The sequence below is a fragment of the Martes martes genome (genome assembly GCF_963455335.1).
Source record: "Martes martes genome assembly, chromosome: 10".
Classification (NCBI taxonomy): domain Eukaryota; kingdom Metazoa; phylum Chordata; class Mammalia; order Carnivora; family Mustelidae; genus Martes; species Martes martes.
In genome coordinates, this window is record NC_137898.1 from 50490899 (window position 1) to 50508048 (window position 17150).

The 17150-nt window shown below is 38.9% G+C and overlaps 1 protein-coding gene and 1 pseudogene across 3 annotated transcripts in view; one reads left to right on the forward strand and one right to left on the reverse strand.

Annotated features, from left to right (window-relative positions):
- SBF2 (SET binding factor 2) overlaps window positions 1-17150 on the forward strand; it is a 463869-nt gene that overhangs the window by 38588 nt on the left and 408131 nt on the right. The gene's annotated exons all lie outside the window — the stretch shown is intronic.
- Window positions 3042-4130, reverse strand: LOC308351886 (cell division cycle protein 16 homolog; annotated as a pseudogene). Its single transcript has 2 exons — window positions 3753-4130; window positions 3042-3319 (listed from the first exon to the last, which is right to left on the reverse strand). The product of its transcript is annotated as a cell division cycle protein 16 homolog (transcript).

The window sequence follows — 17150 nt, forward strand, 5'->3', positions numbered from 1 at the left end:
ATCAGGCTCCCTGCTTAGCAGGGAGCCTGACCCAGGATCCTGAGATCATGACCCAAGCAGAAGGTAGACACTTAACTGACTGAGCCACCCAGGCACTCCTGGATACCAGTTTTATTTTATTCTGATTAGTGTTCCAGTTTTCAGTGAGGCCTAATTGTGGAGTCTTTTGAGCTTCTATACTACCCCACATATTCTTGCACTAAACTATGGTTGTGAAGTAATTTAAGTGAATCTGCATATAGTTCTAACAATTGGAAAGAGCCCAAGTGGCTTAATACTACCACCTACATCCTTTAAGTAAAGCTTAATAATTCACTTAGTTGATGTAAATGGGATTAATTGATTAGCTGGGTGGGAAGAACAGGGACTTTGCTTGTGGCATTATTCACCAGAGAATTTAATGGAGGTTGTGCATCCCTTTTTTGACATAGTTGTCCCAGTATTAAAATGAAGAGACCCAGGTTTATGGCTCTGTTACCCATTAGCTGTGTATGATCTTAGATAATTCTCTTAATTTCATGGGCCAGAGTTTTCTTTCTGTAATTTGAATTAGTCAAACTGGTTCTCCCCCCACCCCAGGAAAAGCAGCTTTTTTCCTTTTTTTTAAGATTTTATTTATTTATTTGACAGAGAGAGACACAGCAAGAGAGGGAACACAGCAGGGGAGTGGGAGAGGAGAAACAGGCTTCCCGCTGATCAAGGAGCCTGATGCGGGGCTTGGTCCCAGGACCCTGGGATCATGACCTGAGCCGAAGGCAAATGTTTAACTACTGAGCCACCCAGGTGCCCAGAAAAGCAGCTTTTTTTTTTTTTTTTAAAGATTTTATTTATTTATTTGACAGAGAAAGGGAGATCACAAGTAGGCAGAGAGGCAGGCAGAGAGAGAGGGGGAGGCAGGATCCCTGCTGAGCAGGGAGCCCGATGTGGGGCTCAGTCCCAGGACTCTGGGATCATGACCTGAGCCGAAGGCAGAGGCTTTAACCCACTGAGCCACCCAGGCACCCCGAAAAGCAACTTTTTAACAAAATTGGTCATTGTTCACAGCATTTAGAAATGGTTACAGATAGCAATAAAATTGAAAAATGAGAGGAAATAATATCAATCTAACTAAACATTAAAATATTGATGCAGCTTAACTAGGAAAGTCTAATATTATTCAGCATTATTCTCTTTTGTTTATGAAAAAGGAGTGTTGGGATAATATATTTTCGTAGATGTGACATTAACTTGTCTGCTTTTGCTACAGTGTGTTTGTTTTTTCTCTCTTTTATTTATATTTCAAATATTTATAACCATTTCCTCTAAAGAATTTGACAAACAAGTAGATTTGTATTTTTAAGCAGTGCTTTTCTAGACTTTTCATCCAGAGTCAACCTGATAAGGGGGCAAAAGACCAAATGTGCTTTTTTGGTAGTTGTTGGAGAGTCTTGATCTATGAATTATCTTAAAAGTACTGATAAACTAAATTATACTATGATTCACTATTAGTAATATCTTAGGTCAGTAGTAATTCTTACCTCTTGTGAGAAAAGTGCTCTTTAGCAAAAACAATTGCAGAATGCCCTCAAAGTAATCACTGTGCTCTTAATATTGATAGATTAATATTTAAGTATTGGTAGATTCTGTGATTTAGAGATGTGTATAATCCAGTCTATATGGCAGGTCTCCATTCCTAAATGTAAAGGTGTAGTCTGGATTCCTGTTAAAAAGTGAGAAATTGGGACACCTGGGTGGTTCAGTTGGTTAAGTGGCTCCCTTGGGCTCACATCATGATCCCAAGGTCCTGGGATCAAGTCCCACTTTGGGCTCCCATCTCAGCGGGGAGCCTGCTTCTACCTCTGCCTGCTGCTCCCTCTGCTTGTGCTTGCTGGCTCTTTCTCTCTCTGATAAATAAATAAATAAAATCTTTTAAAAAAGTGAGAAATTTGGGATGCCTGGGTGGCTCAGTAAGTTAAGCATCTGCCTTCCAGCTCAGGTCATGATCCTGGCATGCTGGGATGGAGTTCCCTGCTCAGCGAGGAGCCTACTTCTCCCTCTGTCTGTCACTCCCCCTGCTTGTGCACGCTCTCTCTCTCTCTCTCTCTCTGTGTCAAATAAATAATTAAAATCTTAAAAAAAAAAAGGAAAGAAAGAAACGGGAAGTTCTTAGGCATGGCAAGGATGTGAGGAATCACTCACTTAACCCCAAGACAGAATGGAATTGAGACCTGTTTGGAATCATCAACTGTGGTCTGGCATAGATGTCTCTTAATATCATGTCACTTTAATTCATTTCAGTTTCAAAGGTTTCTGCCAAGGAAATTCTGGAATCTGGAGTTTACCTTGAGGTTTCCAGTAGTGCAAACCCCGTTTCCTCTGCAATCTGTTTTCCTACTTCATATTTTCTGAAATCCTATGGAGGTGAAGTAACTTTTTTTGGTGTTTTCATTGATGCACATCAAATTCATAACATTTTAATTTGTCTTTAATGTCTGCTCCAGTGTAAGCTTCAGAATCACCAGTGTACATTTCAATGTAATAACCAAGCACTGTAACAGAAAATACTGTTTAAAACTAAGGGCTTTGTGGATATAACAGCATTTTCAAATTTGCCCGTCAGACTGTGGATATACCCTATGGCAGAGTAGGTGGATGAGTTCTGAAGAATTAACACCAGCGCCTGATGGTGATAATCCAGTGCCTTGGCATACTTTTTAAACTTCTTGTGGACATGTCCCAAGTTGTTCAACAAAGGTTTCCATTTGTCATTTGTTACCTTGTACCCAGTTGCTTTAATTTTTTCCAGAGCATCAAGAAACCTTTGTTCTGTTTTCCATTTTCCATTCTGAAATGCAAGCATACCAACCTTGTGCATAACAAAAGGATGTTCTAGTGCAGTGCTTAGTTTGTGCAAAACTTACCACTTGGCCAAAGAATCTTTCAGCCAATTTTGAGTTATTGGTCAATCCCATTCTATAATCCAGTGTAGAGCATTGGCAAATGACCCTTTCATCACCTCCACTCCCATGAAGTAAGCAACCGTGGCCTGGTCATGCTCACTCTCAGCTGCACACAAGTGCCTGTATGCTACCCACACTGGCCTGTACATCTCCAACTGTTGTTATTTCGCTGAGGTACCTTCTGGCAAGTTCATATTTATGACCAAGCATGAGATAATAGCATCCCACTGCAAAACAAGACACAGGATTGCACACCAATTAATGAGAAAAACAAAAGTTCATTTGCTTTATTCAGTTCTACAAGTGTCCCTTGTCTGTTCAGGTAAATAGTTTGCATGGAAAGAATCTTTCACCATTACTACAGAAGTAAGCTTGTAGCACTATTCATTCATTCATTCATTCATTCATCCATCCATCCATTAAGCATGCTGACTGTGTGGTGGGGGGGGGAGAGGGAGAGATACAATCTTAAACAGGTTCCTTGCCATGGGGGAACCCTGCGTGGGGCTCCTTCTCACAATACTGAGATCATGACCTAAATAGAAATCGAGTCAGATGTTTAACCGACTGAGCCACCTAGGTGTCCAGTTTGTAGCACATTAAAAAAAATTTTTTAAAAAAGATTTTATTTATTTATTTGACAGAGATCACAGGCAGGCAGAGAGGCAGGCACGGGGATGGCGGGGGGAGGGAAGCAGGCTCCCCACCAAGCAGAGAGCCCGATGTGGGGCTCAATCCCGGGACCCTGGGATCATGACCCGAACCAAAGGCAGAGGCTTTAACCCACTGAGCCACCCAGGTGCCCCTGTAGCACATTTTAAAATCACAATTATAATTATGTCTTTTAGCTAAAGACACTATCACATCCAGATTCTCTTGCAAACCATCTACATAATCAGGGAGTACAGTTTCACTAGGATTATTATACTTCTAAAATTTGTTCTGAAATAGGAAGCATAGCAATTCTTGTTCTTCAGTTCAGAGCATGTTAAGAGGTAGTGACTCAGGCAGTTCGTTTTTTCCTTAGGCTGTCAACATGTAGTGTGACAATAGAAGAGTAAATGCTTCTAAACAGTGGTCATGGAGTTTCAAAATGTCTTTGTAAGTATAGGTTGCTAGGGCAGGGTTATCCAGGGCATCTGAGATTCTCCCTGTTAGAGACAAATGGAACTTTTTCGAGGACCATGGCATTTTCCAGTCATTGGAGGGGTCTTTACAGCCACTTTTATCAGGTATTTCTATAACCTGTAGTTGATTGGCTTCTCCTTATCAAGAATATCAAGAGCCTGCTGATAACGGTTTGTCTGGTTTTGTGACCGAAGTGTATGAGCTGCTCTGTGATACTGTGCTGTCAGATAAAGACATAGACAACCAATATATGTCCTGTGTTCCTTGTGAGGGAGTGAAGCCTCTTTTCTGCACAGAATAGAGCATCTTGATACTGTTGCTGGTCCAGCTACTGGCCAGTACACTTCCGCAGCCGCTACAGATTCATGGCTGCGCAGCCGTGGCGTCCAGCTAAGCACATTCCAACTTGCCTTCCTTTCCGCTGCCCACTAGGCCTGCCCTGAGCTTGTGTTGCCTTAAAAAAAAAAATTCTAAGCAGTTAAAATCACTGCCTTAAAGACTGGGCACTACTGTACTGATAGGGCTTACTTTTTTTTTTTTTTAAAGATTTTATTTATTTATTTGACAGAGATCACAAGTAGGCAGAGAGGCAGGCAGAGAGAGAGGAAGGGAAGCAGGCTCGCTGCTTCGCAGAGAGCCTGATGCAGGGCTCGACCCCAGGACCCCGGGATCATGACCTGAGCCGAAGGCAGAGGCTTTAACCCACTGAGCCACCCAGGCGTGATAGGGCTTTTGATTTCATACAGTTCTTACCTCTGTATGAAATCAGAGGTTGCACCACCCCCCAAAAGAAAAAAAAGACACCCCCAAAAGAAAAAAAAGACACGTTTTCAGAAACAGAAGTTGTGGCTCTGTTTCTACTTACTTTTTCCATGATTCTTTAAACATTTTAAAAAATCAAGTTATATATTCGTATAGCTTAAAATCGAATAGTTCTCCGAAGCATATTAAAAAAACCCAGTATTGTTCTCCACTACTCTGTCATCACCCCCTTTTGTTTTTCTCATCCCTAGAGGCAACTCTGGAAACTTTTAAAGCTGATTCTTTTGATATTTACTGCTCGTAGCAGAGGCTGCTGGCTGTCCCCCTTCCTCAGAAATGGAACCTCTGGTTTTTAGCTGGGTACATTGCTACCTGGAATGTAGACATGCTGCAGTCTTCTTATAGCTAGTTGTGATGGTATGACTAAGTATGAAACAGTTAGTCACCTGTGAGTTCTGAGAGGTGTTTTTAAGAGTAAGGAGCAGAGCCTTCATTAACCTTCTTTCCTGCTGGTTAAAAGGTGGATATTAGGGATACCTGGGTGGCTCAGTCAGTTAAAACACTTGCCTTCAGCTCAGGTCATGATCCCAGGGTCCTGGAATCAAGTCCTGTGTCCAGCTCCTTGCTTAGGGGGAGCCTGCTTCACCTTCTGCCTGCCACAGCCCCTGGTTGTGCTTTCTGTCTCTCTCTGAGACAAATAAATGAATAAAATCTTAAAAAAAAAAATGGTGGATGTTTGGGGCACCTGGGTGACTCAGTGGGTTGGGCCTCTGCCTTCAGCTCAGGTGGTGGTCTCAGGGTCCTGGGATCAAGCCCTACATTGGGCTCTCTGCTCAGCAAGGAGCCTGCTTCCCCCTCTCTCTCTGCCTGCCTCTCTGCCTACTTGTGATCTCTCTCTCTGGCAAATAAATAAATGAAAAAAAAATTTTTTTTAAGATTTTATTTATTCATTTTACAGAGAGAGAGATCACAAGTAGGCAGAGAGAGAGGAGGAAGCAGGCTCCCCGCTGAGCAGGGAGCCTGATGTTGGGCTCGATCCCAGGACTCTGGGATCATGACCTGAGCCAAAGGCAGAGGCTTTAACCCACTGAGCCACCCAGGCGCCCAATAAATGAAATTTTTAAAAAATGGTGGATGTTATAGTTGGAATTTGAGCTGCCATCTTGGACTGGGAAGTACAAACTATTATGTTAAACATTTAGAATGAAAGGATAATCATGGATTCTCCATACCAGTCCTAAAATTACTTCATTTATGTGGAAGAGAAAAAAAAATCCATTTTAAGCTCTTGAGGTTTCTGGTCTCCTGTAGCCCAACCTAACTCTAACTAATATGCCTCCATGTCTGTAAAGAAATCCTACTACTATTTTTTTGATTAAAATATTTGACTATATTTCTTGATTTCTTGTCATGAAAATGGGGATTGACTTTAACCTAACCTATTACATTTGCCTGCTCAGACACACTTCCCACTCACCTGGCATCTTCCTGTTATCTTGTTACATTGTAGTTTTGGTGAAGTCAGTATTCAGTGCTTTCATTTTGACTGTGTAAATGAACTTAATAATAATCTTTTGTTGTTTGTTTGCTTAGTTTTTATTATCATTAATTCAAACTCAACTAGTTCTGCCAGTTATCTAAAATCTCTCCACTAGCTTTATCTTCTTGAAGATCTCTCTCCTTGGGCCTTTTGAGATGCTTTAATCTGTATTGATTGCTTTGTATGATGCACTACTGATGTCCTGGAATTTATCTTCCCCCATCATTTTGAGGATTGCCTTTTTTTCTCTTCCTTGTGTTAGATCTCTTTATTCTTGGATCTCACCTCTTTTTTTTTTTTTCCCTTAATTTTGTTAAAGTATATCTTCTAGTGGCATCTTGAGTAAGGGAGGGTACAAAGGAAATAATATTACTGAGGCCTTGCATGCCTGAAATGTTTTTATTCTTGATTAATAATTTGGATTAACTATAAATAATTTTTCCTCAAAAGTTTGAAGTTATTGATCCATTTTATTTTTATATTTCAAGATTGCAGAGGATCTAGTGCTACTTGGATTCCCAGTCTTTTATGTGGTGTTGTTTTCCCTCCCACAGAACTTTTGGGATCTTATATGTGTTCCTGTTTTTGAAACTTTGTGGCTTTTGGTGGGTCTTTTTGTATTCATTATTCTAGAACTACAGTAGGCTCTTCCAAACTGGTAGCTTGTGATTGTAAGTCCTTCCATTCCCACCGTTTCTCTTCTTTTTCTGGAAGCCTTGTTTTCATCTCTTTGGTTTTTGTTTTTTAAGATTTTATTTATTTACTTGACAGAGAGGACAAGCAAGATAGAGAATATGAGCAGGGGGAGGGGCAGAGGGAGACAGAGAAGCAGACTCCCTGCTCAGTAGGAAGCCCCATGCAGGGCTTGATCCCAGAACAAGCCCTCCCCCCCCCCCCCCCCATCATGACTTGATCCAAAGGCAGATGCTTCACCAATTGAGCCATCCAGGTGTCCCTGGTTTTTTTTTTTTTTTTACTGTTCTGTTTCTTCTCTTTTTCTTCCATTTCCTATTCATTTCTACTGTCATTAAAAATATTTCAATAGCTCTTTTGTCTCTTAATATTCCTTTTCATAGCATTTGGTTCTTTTTTTTAATGGTTGCAATATTTTCTCTTATGTCTAAAGATATTACTGATGTTAAAAAATGCTTTTGTTTCCTTGAATAAGTCTTTTTTTTCTAGCTTCTCCCCCTACTTTTGTTTTAATCTTTCATGTTAGAAGCTTTCTTTAGCTTTCTCCTAATATTGTAGTTAATTGTGAGGTTTTGGACTGTTGGGTTCACAATTGGTTAAAAATGGGTGATCATGCTGGGATTGGGTTTGATAACTTCCCTTGTTTTTTGTATTTTTACCTTTGGTTTGTCAGAGTTACTGGAGAAAGATCTTTTTTTTTTTTTTTTTTTTTTTAAAGATTTTACTTACTTGACAGAGAGAGACACAGAGAGAGAGGGAACACAAGCAGGGGGTATGGGAGAGGGAGAAGCAGGCTTCCCACCAAGCAGGGAGCCCGTTGCGGGCCTCGATCCCAGGACCCCCGGATCATGACTGGAACTGAAGGAAGACGCCCAACGACTGAGCCACCCATGCGCTGCTGGAGAAAGATCTTTTTATTTCCTGCTGGGAGATAACAGATTTATTTGCCAGAATTTGGGGAGTGGCGTAGAGGAAGATTTGAGATTGCAGAATTCACTATGTAAACTTTTACATAACTCCCTCTCTTTTCAGTTTTGATATTCCTGCTCTCAAATGCTAAGTATTCCCAGAGGAATACTTAGGAGACTACTCTTTTAAATTTTTTCCTGATAGTAAATCTCAACTCTTCTGGTGGGTTGGAGCAAGTACAGTCACTTATGTACATAGAGAGGGGAGAGTATCTGGGGATCTAAATGCTTCTTAACTAGGCGTTTAAACAGTTCTCACCTTTCGTTTCTAGAAGTATCTGGTACTGCCAACTGCAGAACTTGTTGAGAGTTCTGAAGTGTAAATCAGGTAGCTTCCGGTCATCCCTCGTGATAGCTTAGGATTTAGTGTTCTGAGGTGAGCTGATTCAGCTAAATTTATGCAGCGGCCTTTCAACTTTGTGATTGCATTGCCAATCATTGTTTACTTGCTAGCAACTCTCCTTTATTTTAAAACTTTTGAAACAGAAAGAAATTCTAATAATTTTGCTAGTAATTTTGCTTATTGACCATAACACCCAGTCAGGTTTCTGCAAAATCATTTTAAAATTTCAGAATTTCCTGGATATTACTTATTTTGCAAGGTTTGTTTGCTTCATTAAAATGAGATGTCAGGGGCACCTGGGTGGCTGAGTCGGTTAAGCATCTGCCTTTGGCTTAGGTCATGATCTCAGGGTCCTGGGATCCAGTCTTGCGTGGTGGGGCTCTCTGCTAAGCGGGGAGTCTTTTTCTTCCTCTCCCTCTGCCTGCTGCTTCCCCTACTTGTGCTCTCTCTTTCTGTCAAATAAATAAATAAAATCTTAAAAAATAAATAAAATGAGACATCAACTCTTTTTTTTCTTTTTTTTTAAAGATTTTATTTATTTATTTGACAGAGAGAGAGGTTACAAGTAGACAGAGAGGCGGAAGCAGGCTCCCCACTGAGCAGAGTCCGATGCGGGCCTCGATCCCAGGACCCTGAGATTGTGACCTGAGCTGAAGGCAGAGGCTTAACCCACTGAGCCACCCAGGCGCCCGAGACATCAACTCTTAAAACGGTGTTTTTTTTTTTCTTTGTTTAGAGTGTGAGCTGCGATGGGGAGAGGGACAGAGGGAGAAGGAGGGAGAGAATCCCAAGCAAGCCCCATGGCCAGCTCAGAGCCTGACTTGGGACTTGATCTCATGACCTGAGATCATGACTTGAGCTGAAATCAGTAGTCAGATGCCCACCTGACTAAGCCACCCAGGCATCCCTTAAAAAGGTGTTTTTAAAATTAAGATAATCTTTCTTGCAATAAGAAGACAACTGAAAAATATGTGTGTGTGTCTACTTTGCTTTATTGGCTAGGGCTGATGCTGTTTTTCTTCCTTTTCCATTATGGTCATAACAAAATGATGCTATGAATCTTTTCTCTGTAAGCTCTCAGCTCTACCTGTTGGTTAAGATAGGTAGATATTCAGCCAGAATAGAAAGGGGTTCTGGTAAAAATAAAAAATTTTGTAATAATTGTAAGGAAATGTGAGCCATTTTTTCCTTTCATCTGGCAAATATTTATTGAAGCCTATTATGTGCCAGTAATGCACAAAATGAACATGGCCCCTGCTCTTAAGTATGGAGTTTATAGTCAGTTTGAGAGACATTTAAAAAAAGCTTTCGGGGGTACCGGGGTGACTCAGTAGGTACAGCATTCAATTCTTGATTTTGTCTCAGGTCGTGATCTCAGGGTCGTGAGATCAAGCCCAGTGTTGGGCATGGATCCTGCTTAATTCTCTCTCTCCCTCTTCATCTGCAAGCTCCTCCCCCTCCTCGGCTCCCTCTCTTTCTTTAAAAAAAAAAAAAAAAGGCCTTGAGTTACGGTTGCCTACAATGTCAAACTATGTTAATGTTTACAAATACTACAAAACATTGTGCATGTCGGGTTGGCTGGGTTGCTCAGTCGTTAAGTGTCTGCCTTCCGTTCGGGTCATGATCCCAGAGTCCTGAGTTGGAGTCCCGCATCGGGCCCCCTGCTGGTCGGAAAGCCTGCTTCTTCCTCTCCCACTCTCCCTGCTTGTGTTCTCTCTCTCACTGTGTCTCTCTCTGTTAAATAAATAAATAAAATCTGTTGAGTTATGGACATTGGGGATGGTATATGCTATGGTGAGTGCTGTGAAGTGTGTAAACCTGGCAATTCACAGACATATACCCCTGGGGCTAAAATACATTATATGTTAATTAAAAATAAATAAATAAATAAATAAAATCTTAAAGAAAAACCCCAAAACAAAAAAATGTGCATCTCAAATTTTAATGTGGATATGAATTTACTGGAGATTTGTTACAAATGTAGATTGTGATTCAGTAAGTGAGAGGTGAGACCTGATATTCTCCATTTCTTTCTTTAAAAAAAATTATCTTAAGGTATAATATACATATGATAAAATTCACATATTTTAGGTATATAAGTCAACTTTCAACATGTATGTATGTATCTATATCTATCCAATTGTTATAACCACTCTAAAAACAGCATTTTTAACAAGTTCCAGGTAATGCTAATGCTGCTTGGTTTGAGGACCACACTTCTGAATGTCAAGGCTGTAATTATCAATTCAGACTTTAATCACTCAAACTGAGGTAGCTTAATGTGAACAGAACTTTTGGGTTGATTTTTACTTTAAAAGTGGTCAAGACTATATATATACATTTTTAAATTGTTTTGAATGGAAAGGAAGCCTCATGAATTAAAAAGATACCAAAGTTAAAAGATGAAAATTGTCCTATTCTTGCCTCCTAGCTACACAGTTTCCTTTGAAGAACCATTTCTTTCTTTTTTTTTTTTAAGACTTTATTTATTTGACAGAGATCACAAGTAGGCAGAGAAGCAGGCAGAGAGAGAGGAGGAAGCAGGGTCCCTGCTGAGCAGACAGCCCGACGCGGGGCTCGATCCCAGGACCCTGGGATCACGACCGGAGCCGAAGGCAGAGGCTTCAACCCACTGAGCCACCCAGGCGCCCCTGAAGAGCCATTTCTTACATATCAGTTCCTTAGATATTCTGTCCAGAGAAAAGTAATTATGTATTTAAATTCTCCACTTACCTTCTCCCTATTTACACACATGGTTGCAGTTCTAAAGACCTTTTTCTTTGATGCTTTTTTATTTTTAAAATCAGATTTTATCTTTTATTTTGTAACTTAAAAAAATTGAAGTAAAATTTATATGAAAAAAATTCATAGATCATATATGTACTATTTAAGTTTTAACACACAAATACACTCTTGTAATGTAAATCTCAAGACTTAGATGCTTAACTTGGACAGGCTTCTGGCATGCTTATTTTGATGTTTCTCTCTTTGTGATCACACTAGGATTTGATAATGCATTAAAGGAAAAAAAATACAAAGCATCAATGATTCATTGTTTATTGCATATAGGACTCATAGGTGCTTTTGAGATATCATCAACTACTTCAAAAGAAATAGACTTTACTTTTTAGAGCAGTTTGAGTTTCATAGCAAAATTGAAGGGAAAGTACAGAGTTCCCACGTACCTTTACTCTCGCATGCACAGTCTTTCCTATTATCAACATCTTGTACCAGAGCAGGACATCTGTTACAGCTGATGAACCTAAATTAACATATAATCATCCAAAGTCCAAACAAAATACAGAACAGTTTCACTACCATAAAAATCCTCTGCATTCTGCCTGTTCATCTCTCTCTCTTTCTTAACCTCTGGTAACCACTGTTCTTTTTTATTGTCTCCATAGTCTACCTTTTCCATAATGTCATATAATTGATATTATGGTATATGTAGTATGTGGCCTTCTCAGATTGGTGTCTTTCACTTAGTAATATGTATTTAAGGTCCCTGTATATCTCTCCATGGCTTGATAGCTCATTTCTTTTTAGCTGTGAATAATATTTCATTGTCTGTATGTGCCATAGTTTATTAATCCATTTATCTACTGAAGGACATCTTAGTGGCTTCCAAATTTTGGCAATTATGAATCAAGCTACTCTAAACATCTGTTTGCAGGTTTTTGTGTGGACATATGTTTTCAACTCTTTTAAGTACCAAGGAGCACAGTTACTGGATTGTATAGGAAGAGTGTGTTTAGCTTTGTGAGAAACTGTCAAAGTGTCTTTCAAAGTGGCTGTACCATTTTGCATTCCCACCATCAACGAGTGAGAGTTCTTGTGCTTCATATTCTTGTCAGCATTTGATGTCAGTGTTTGGATTTTGGCCATTCTAATAGATGTGTCGTGGTATTTCATTGTTTTAATTTGCAGTGCCCTAATAAAATAACATGCTGAAAAATTTTTTATATGCTTATTTGCCCTTTCTGCACATCATCTTTGGTGAAGTGTCTCTTCAGATTTTTTGCTCATTTAAAAATTATTGGGTTGTCCATTTTCTCAGTTTTGAGTTTTAAGAATTCTTTGTATATTTTGGGTAAATCCTTTAACAGTCCTTTATCAGATATGTTGCTTAAAGATATTTTTTTCCCCAGTCTGTGGCTTGTCTTCTCATTCTCTTGAATTTGACCCCCTTTTTAGAAGGGAATTCTGAAAAGATTGGAAGTTAAAAGTTCTGATATAGAGGATATTTTATAATCTTACAGTTTAAGATAGGTCTCCAGATAAAAAATGTCACAAGTACTATTTACACATTCAGAGTCACTTAAGATTTTTATTAGTTTTATGAAATAACTATCAGTTACATTAACCTGTGCATTATTCAGATTAGAAAAACACTTCATATGCCCTCCATTGTCTCCTTTTTTTTTACCCCAAAAGATTTTATTTATTTACTTACTTGTTTATTTACAGTAGGCTTTATACCCAGTGTAGAGCCCAGTGTAGGGGCTGAACTCACAACCCTGAGATCAAGACCTGAGTTGAGATCAAGAATTGGACTTTTAACTGACTGAGCCACCAAGGCACCACTCAAGGATTTCATTTTATTTATTTATTTATTTATTTATTTATTTATAAGATTTTATTTATTTGAGAGAGAGCGAAAGCAAGAGAGATCACAGAGGGAGAGGGAGAAGCAGACTCCTGGCTGAGCAGAGAGCCCAGTGCAGAGCCTGAAGTGAGGCTTGATCCCAGGACCCTGGCACCATGACCTGAGCCGAAGGCAGATGCTTAACCAACTTGGCCACCCAGGCATCCCTCAGGGATTTTATTTTTAAGTAATCTACACTCATTGTGGGGCTTGAACTTCCAACCATGAGATGAAGAGTTGCATGCTCTACCAACTGAGCCAGCCAGGTGTCCCCTGGCTACTTAATAAAATTCCTTCATTATCTTGTTGCAACCCATTTCCAATTTTTATTCTTACTGTTTTCATTTATAGTTATATGTAAAGCACCCAGACTGAGCCATTTTTAATTTTCCACAGAGCTCAGATTCAGGGTCTTGTATGTTCTTTCTCTTCTCTATTCAGAATCTTCTATACTGGAGTGCCTGGATAGCTCAGTTGGTTAAGCAAGCATCTGACTTTGGTCAGGTCATGATCCTGGGATGGAGCCCTGCATTGGGCTCCCCTGCTTGCATGCTCTCTCTTTCTCTGAAATAAATAAATAAAATCTTTAAAAAAAAAAAAAAAAGAACCACCATGGATTGATGTTGAATGCCTCTTACCAGCAGCTAGGAAGAGGCAAGGTGAAATCAACACCTTGATTCCAGACTTTTAGTGTCCAGAATTGTGAGAGAATAAATTTCTGTTGTTTAAAAAAAAAAAAAACCAAAAAACTAAAAACCAAAAATACACTTCTGTCCTTTAAGTCATGTTCCACCTTTTTCGTGATACCTTAGGGAAGACTGCGAATCTAACCTGAGAATATAATACAAAATATGCAAAACTTACTCTGTGATGATGTTTATTACAGCATTATTTATAGTGAAATATTGAAATATTGAAGACAACCATAATCTTCAGCAACAGTGGAATCATTATAATGATCATTATAATGAAATCATTGATCATATCATATCATATCATAATGATCATTATAATGAAAAGTTATGTTGGAACATATAGACACATGGAAAGGTGATTATGGCATATTTGGGAAAAAAAGCCAAATACCAAGATCATACATGCAAAGTAATTACAGTTCTGAAATAAAAAGAAATGAAAATAGATAAAAGGAGGAAGTATACCAAAATTAGTTGTGTTAGTGTGGTAGAATCACATGTGGTTTTTTTCTCTCAATGTATAAATTTTATATAATACAAGTAAAATTAAATAATTATAAATTGTTATGGTAAATATTTGTGCATTTTATTTTACTGTTTAAAGGTTTGGTCAAAGCAGTGTTGGGAAAACCCCAAAATGAAGCACATAAAATGTTGAATATTGGGTAACTGCATTGAAAGGGTTCGCAGTGTTTTATAGTTAGCTATAAAAGAGTTATGTACTTTTAGTGAAAAAAAGAGCTGAGAGACATCTGAATGTGATGTTTTGATATGGTAGAATTGATGAAATTTTAATCTTCTAGTGTCTCGCTCTTTGAAGAAAAGAAAACATTTAAAAAAAAATCATGAGGTATTTTCTGTGAGAACAAGAGAAGGTAACATAAGGTGGGAGTGCTGATGAGTGCAGATATTCAAAGGACATAGAAAAGGGAAGGACAGGGGCGCCTGGGTGGCTCAGGGAGTTTAGTGTCTGCCTTCAGCTCTCAGGTCCTGATCCCAGAGTCCTGGGATTGAGCCCCATGTCGGGCTCCCTGCTCAGTAGGGAGTCTGCTTCTCCCTCTCCTCCCTGCTCATGCTCTCTCTCAAATAAATAAATAAAATCTTCAGGGGCAGGGGGAAAGGAAAGGGGAAGGACAGCCATATAAATAGAGAGAACTATAAAAGCGAGACACCAGAGTGTAAAAATAGTGTGGAGAAGGCCAAAGCTTGGAATGAAGCTTGTGACAAATGTTTAAGTACATAAAAAGCTTTTAACAAAGAGAAAGAATAGTCCTGCTGTTTGGACTGTGGTGTTATATTAGTAAATTGTCAGAGTGAAAATAGAACTTTTCTATTCCCATTTGGCTTTGATCTTTTATTTCAAGGATAATTATCTCTTATTTTTTATTTTTATTTTATTTTTTAATTTTTATTTATTTTTATTTTACTTATTTTATTTTTATTTGAATGTAGTTGACATGCAGTGTTACATTAGTTTCAGGTATACAACATAGTGATTCAGTAAGTTTGTAGGTTATACTATGCTCACCACAAGTTTAGCTACCATCTGTTACCATGTAATACAATCACAATTGAGTATATTCCCTAAGCTGTACTTTTATTCCAGTGATTTACTAATTCTATAACTAGATGCCTCTACCTTCCTCTCCCATTTACTCATTTTGTCCATAACCCTGCCCCACCCCTTTCCTTTGGCAGCCATCACTTTGAAGAATTATTTTCAGAATAGAGAGGATAAAAGGGCTGTTGTGTTTCCACAATTACTTATCAAATATATTTATTATGTGAGATCTCCATGTTTGTTGTAAATTTAAAAAGCAGACCTGTATGGGGAGAAAAACGCCACCCGTATTTATGCCAGTCGGATATAATAATAATAATGATTATTACTATTATTTTAAAAAAAGATTTTATTTATTTATTTGACAGAGAGAGAGATAGTGAGAGCAGGAATGCAAGCAGGGGGAGTAGGAGAGGGAGAAGCAGGCTTCTCCCCGAACAGGGAGCCAGATGAAGGGCAGACCCTGGGATCATGACCTGAGCCGAAGGCAGATGCTCAATGACTGAGCCACCCAGGTGCCCCAAATAGAATTATTATTGATATTTTGTTGTGTACCCTCTCAGAATCCTCTTGAGCATAATGTATATATGCAAAATATTTTTATAAAATGGAGGTAAAACTGCTGCTCAGTAGTTTCTTTTTCTCAGAAGTTAATTTCCTCAGAAATATATTCTAAAGTTTTCCATGTCAGCAAATGTGGACTAAACTATCTTTTGATGAACTTTTATTAAATTACAGCATGCATACTACCCTCTATCCCTGAGTAGCCACTGATTTGCTTTCTGTTAAGTGCAGATCACTTGTATTTTTAGAAATTTATATAAATATACTGCATGTGCTTTTGGAGGGGCTTCTTTCTCTTAGCATAATTATTTTGAGATTCATCCCTGTGGCTGTATGTATTAAATAGTTTCTTTTTATTGCTGAGTTGTGTTCTTTTTTTTTTTTTAAGATTTTATTTATTTATTTATTTGACACAGAGAGAGAGATCACAAGTAGACAGAGAGGCAGGTGAGGGGGTGGTAAGCAGGCTCCCTGCTGAGCAGAGAGCCTGATGCGGGGCTCGATCTCAGGGCCCTGAGACCATGACCTGAGCCTAAGGCAGAGGCTTAACCTACTGAGCCACCCAGGCACCTGCTGAGTTGTGTTCAAATGCATGGATATATCTCAGGTTGTTGATCCATTGTTCTATTAAAGGACATTTAGTTTGTTTCCAGTTTTGGGCTATTATAAATAAAGTTGCTAGGAACATTCTTGTATAAGTATATCATGGGCATAAGCCATGGGTATTTCCTTTCTTCCTTCTTTCCTCTCTCTCTCTTTTTATTTCTCTTTCTCTCTTTACTTCTCCTCTCCTCTCCTCTCCTTTTATTTTATTTTATTTTATTTTATTTCAGTAGGCTCCATGCCCAGCATGGAGCCCAATGTGGGGCTTGAATTCACAATCTTGAAATCAAGACCTAAGCTGAAATCAAGATTCAGACCTTAACTGAGCTGCCCCGGCATTCCTTGCAGTCTGTTTCTGATAACTCTATTTTCTGGATCCCCGTGGAGGAATGTATGGTTGCTTTAAAAAAAAAAAAAAAAAAAAAAAAAAGTCCTTCCTCTTATGCCTACTCATATTTTTTTTAAAGATTTTATTTATTTATTTGACAGAGAGATCACAAGTAGGTAGAGAGGCAGGCAGAGAGAGAGGGGGAAGCAGGGTCCCTGTCAAGCAGAGAGCCTGATGTGGGGCTTGATCCCAGGACCGTGAGATCATGAACTGAGCCGAAGGCCGAGGCTTAACCCACTGAGCCATCCAGGTGCCCCTGTGTCTACTCATATTTGGTTGAGTATTGGATATTATAAATAGAAAAGTTATAGAAATAGCTTA